Here is a 6,000-nt window from a genome sequence, read left to right as displayed (position 1 = left end):
CCTCTTAATTCCTACAATCTTTAATAGAACAAGTCATCTGCTAAGGGCCTCCTGCTTCTGCTGTCATCATCTTAATACTTTTTCATGGTCTAATTCTAGCAATATCATTTTCTTCCAACTTCCTTTTCATCGTTGAATCTAAATTTCTATGCCTACTTGTGAACCTGGACATGGAAGGTCCCAATTCATGATTATGGTCTCTGTTCATCTTTTTGACTTCCCAAAATCTATGTTTTCTCAAAACTGCACTCACCTTAGTAGGGTTTTTCTGTGCTTGTCATACAAAATTATATAATTTCTTTTAATATCATTCATGTCTTTTTTGGTCCAGACTTTCAAGCCACACCAAATCCTCTCTCTTTCCATGCCTTAGATAAAATTTGAAAAGACTATCTAAATTGAAAAATACGTGCTTAAACCGGGTCCATAGCTATGCTTATGGACTAAACCAATGACAGTAATAATTCTTTAAAAATTGTTCTAACTTTATCCTTTTTTTTTTTCTTAATGTATGGTTAAAAATACTCTTATTTCAATAAAAAATTTTATTCTCATTGGTTTGATCCATAGGTCGGGCATGGACGCGGTCTAGGTAAAATTTTTCCATCTAAAATAGAGGACAACCTATTGATCTTGGGACCCCTTCATCATTTATTGGTTCACTAAAAATCATATCATCATTTTCATCTGTGGGTTTAAAATCATATTGGGAATTGGAATTGAAATCAAGGTTTGCATTTTCCTAGAACTCATCAGTTGCAACACTACAATTATAAATAGATTCATTATATGGACCATGATATTCGTCGCAAATTTCCATTACTTAGTATCCCACGTTATTTCTGTATTATTCTTCAAATTCTGATTCAGAATCATTTAGTTCTCCATTTCCTTCAATCTGTGCAATATAGCATCATCCAATAGGTCAACATGAGAAATGCATGAGATTTAATATGCAATAACTCAATAACAGAGGTCAATTTTAAAATGTTGAAATCAGTATATATATATTTATAGAACTCAAAAATCATTATTTTAAAGTATATAATTCATGTATCATTTTTCTATTTTTCATATTTAATTAATTTTTAATAAATTATACAGTTCGATACCAATTATATTTTTAATAAATATCTATACAAAGATTCACGGATAGAATTTTAAAACCATGTTAATAAATAATGACTAAAAGTTAAGCTTGAAAAGCAACAAGAGGAACAAACAAAGAAGAGATTGAGGAAGGACAAAGATGACGCCCTAGTCCTAGGAAGATTCCTAGTGGTTAATGCGATGCAAAAGTTAGATTTGAGAATAATCGAATCTTAGTCTTTTTTTTTCTTTAATCAAATTCATGGAAACTTATGGCCCACGAATTTGATTAACAAGTTTCCATGAATTTGATTAAGTGGACTGTGTTAAATAATAATAATAATAATAATTGGGCTGTAATATAATTTTAACTTCTCAAAACTTTTTATTATGATTTGAATATTCTATTTAAACAAAAAAAGGTGATACTCATATTCGTATGTGACCTTCTTTTAATGAAATTTTCAGTTTAATTTCTTTTAAAAATATATATATAGACGACTCATTCCTTAATTTTATCGCAGAATCTATTTTATATAATTCAGCATCTTAACTTTTCTTGCTCTACAAGAAAAGTTTAATCACATTTCTAATTTTAAGTTGACCCCTTAGTTGTCTTCATATGTAATGTAAGTGTAATAATAGCTTCTAGCACATATTTTTTATGGAAATCTCAATCATACAGTATGTGACACTATAAATGTAATAATAGCTGAGATATAGTTGCCTCTGAATCTCACCTACCAATATCATCAACTTAATGTTCTGACATTGTAATTACATTATAACCGCAACATTTAATAAGGAAAGAGGAAGACAAAATATTTATCCGGTAAAAACTGTTGGTCAACATTAAAAAATTTAAATATATTACTTTTGTTACCATGTAACAATACATTTTTTACATTTAAAATGTAACAAATGCCTTTAAAAAGTTCGAACTCCTGCTTATAAATTGGTGCTGTTATTGAAATGATGCCTTTGAACATTACTGCCTTTTATTGTTAATTAATTTTGAGAACTTTCTTTGAAGCGCAGCTAAAAGAAACATTTTTTTAAGAAAAAAAAAAAAAAAAAAAAACTAGTAGTACAATGATTTCTTCTAGAGAATCAATTGGAAAGATTAGAGATGGAAGCGAGCAAGTACCCACAAATTTTAAGCTATCCATAACCGTATCCGTTTATTATTTTTATTCATTCTAAATTCGTTTAAATATCTATTTAAGTACTTATATTCGAATCCGTTTAAAATTTTATTACCTATTAGTATCCATTCATTTTAAACTATTCAAATCCAAACTTATTTAAAATGTTTTTAGTAATAAATGGATATATTCCCTCGATACCCAGAGTCTAATATTCGTACCCTATTCGTATCCATTATGGATAATAATTCACTATCCATATCTATTTAAAATTTATTTATAACTATTTATACCCTCAGTAAACGAATCAAAGCGGAATATATACTCTAAAATATTCGTCTCAATTCAGAATATCAGGCTCAATTCCATCTCTAGGAGAAAAGGTAAAGCAATGATTTCTCATTGTCTTTTTATTTTTTATTTTTTTAATTTTTACTACTTGTTTCTTTGTCTTTTTGTTAACAGAAGGTTCTAGTTTGTATTTGTTTCACCAAATCAAGAATTTTCTGTGAAAAGGACTTTAAACATAAATAAATAATAGTAATATTTTATATATATAAAGATTGCCGACCCAACAAAATCGCTTCATGTTGCTTGTACATCTCATGCTTTAGACTTTGTTTTATTTTTATTTCATTTTATTTATTTACTTTATAATCAGAATAACGGATAAAAGTAGTTGCAATCAGCTTTTCTGCACTATATTACATATATGTTTCAAGTGACTTTAAGAATACATTTTCCAAATCAACATGTTAAGCTCTCAGAAATTGAAGTCTATTAAATTATGAATTCGCTCCTCTTTGGAGTAAATTTGAAATATATATACTAGATATAAGATAATTGTATTAGAATTAAAATTACAAATCATATATTTATCTATTAATTAGAGTTTATTTAGGAATTTAGTATTATTATTTTAATATATTTTATTATTGTATGTTAATGCAACAGAACACTTTTAGAAATATTGTTAACATTTCATCATAAAACTTTTAATTATGTTATTTAAGATGAAATTAATATAGCAATCTCATCATATCAATAGTGTAGGATCTCAATCACATACAGGCAAGTTTATGTGTACTAATTTGGCTGCAAAATAGAACAAATTGAAATTATTCTAATTAAGTACATATAATATATAAATAGTTAATGTTGAAAAAGAAAGAGTTGTTTTGTGACTTAAAATGTGGGAATCGAATTTCTGTAGATGGGAATAGAATTATTTTTGTTTTTGATAATGTTGGAGCTGAAATAACCTTTATACAATATCAGGTGTGGTATTTCCATTTTCTTAAATCCTCTGCGTCATAGACTTTTTTTTATATATATAAATTTACGGTGTGTTTACTTACAGAAAACAGTTTTCTATTTTCTATTTTCTAAGAAAACCGTTTTTTTATAAAATAAAAATTAGAGAATAAAAAAAATAGAAAATGCGTTCATTTGCTAACAATAAAAAATTATATTTTAATTTAAAAAATTCACAAACATTATTTATAACTTTCATAATTAAAAGAAATACAATATTATAAAATAAATTTAGAATTTTTTGTTTAAAGTTTTTATGATTTATTATTTATAATAATAACATCAATTTTTATCATTTTGTAATTTAAAAAAATGAAGGATATAATATATTTATAATAATAAAATTAATTATATATTAAAGCATAATATAAATTTTTTATGTTATTTAAATAATTTTCATTTTTTCAATGCAAATATTTCATAGAAAAAATAATTTAGATATTATAATTTTAATTATGCATGTTTTTTATTATAAAGGAAAATTTTGCAAACAACTTAAAGCTATATTCTAAACCTTAGTTAATTTTCGAAAAATTGAAAAACTATTTTCTAGTTTTTCAAATAAAAAATTGATTAATTTGAATACAAAATTCTGTTTTTCAATTTTTTTAGAAAACTTTTCTAAAAAACTACCAGTTTTCTACAAGTGAACACACCCTAACTTCTAGAATGTTCAACTCGACACAACATAATTTTAAATATAAATTTAAATTTGAAGAAAATCTTTAGACTCTATTTAACAACAACTTTTAAAGTAATATTTAATATTATTTATATTGTTTGTCAGTGAAGCATTTATATTAGTATTTACATATTAAGGGAGTAAATTACAAAACGTAACTCCCCTTAACGTTTATCTAATTTAATTCTGTATACTTTTATTTTTGCTTCCTCGCTTAGTTCCCTGTGGAGTTCTTAATTCTACAACAAAGTCTTCCTGGGAAGTGCTTCTAAAAGGAAATACATTTGCTATATATTTGCTACACCAAATAGAAAGGGGGTGAAATTCTATTATTTATAATAAATCATTAACATAAAAAATACTTAATTTCTTATTTCAATGACACAAAAATAAATTAAAAAAAAACACTTCATTTTTTTATTGGTAATAAGAAAAAATCTTAGTTAATTAGCTTGATGTATGAAGTAGTCTCATATACTACGGGCTAAGCTGCACGAATATGGGACACGAGATATGATAATATACAAGATATAATAATTTTTAAAAAAGGTAGAACATCCACATGCTTATGACACGCTACACTAAATAAGTAATGTATTAATATTTTAAATAAATAAACGGTCATTTATAATAAATTATAAACATAAAATTAAAAAAATTAGTTTCTCATTTCAATGATACAAAAATAAATTTTAAAAGAAAATAATTCTTTTTTTTATTGGTAATAAAGAAAAACCTTGGTTGATTAGTTTAGTGTATGGAGCAGTCTCATATACCAATAGTTAGGTTGTACGGATACGGTACAAGAGATACGAAAATGTACAAGATGCAGTAATTTCTTAAAAAGTAAGACATCCACACGCTTAAATACACTACACTAAATAAGTAATATATTAATATTCAAATAAATAAACAATCATTTATAATAAATCTCAAACATAAAATAAAAAAAATACTTAATCTCTTATTTCAATATAATTAATTAAATTCTCAAAATTATTATCACTATTGAAAAATACATTAATAGTATGTATGCATTTTTTATGTAGATCATACTATACATGGCTTTGGCTATTGCATACCTTATGAGAGTTTTCACATAATACTTAAGAAGACATATTTTAGCATTGCAACTTTTCAGCATATCTTAATGAGATACAATTTATTATTTTATTATATAATTTTACTATTTTTGAACGATGTTATAAAAGATTATTTCATCTTTTAATATTGCTCAGTGTATCGGGCAGGTTCTAACAGTAGTATAACCTTAGAACAAAGTTATTATTTTTTTAGAAAAAAATACATATCACCGGAAACCATAATCAAAATCCTCGGTTCATTGAAACTGTGCCGGAACCGTAGCCGGCGGTTCAAAGGCCTATTCAGGTTTAACATTTTAAAAATTTTGAACCGCCGATTTTGGGCGGTTCAATGAACCGGCCATGCCTGGAGACACCAACGAACCTCCAAATAAAAAATTATATTAAAATTCAATAAAACTAATTAGATTTAATTATATTATGTATGATATTGACTTGTTCTCAGTAATATAGCGTTTGAACTAACTTTTAGAAGTTAAAGCAAAGTAGCATTTTATAAAAAATTAATATTTCACTTTTTAGCGTTTATGAAAAACTACGCAACCAGTTAAACCACTGCTAAAGCAGTTAATTTTATCGAATCGAAGAGATCTAACTGCTCATAATAATGAACTAAATCTACTAAGACAGAAATCATAGGTATAAAACTAACCAGAATAACTCAAAT

Source organism: Jatropha curcas, chromosome 2 (assembly GCF_041381405.1).
Source record: "Jatropha curcas cultivar XTBG-Jc1 chromosome 2, XTBG_Jcur_1.0, whole genome shotgun sequence".
NCBI lineage: Eukaryota > Viridiplantae > Streptophyta > Magnoliopsida > Malpighiales > Euphorbiaceae > Jatropha > Jatropha curcas.
Note: the sequence above shows the minus strand (reverse complement) of the source record.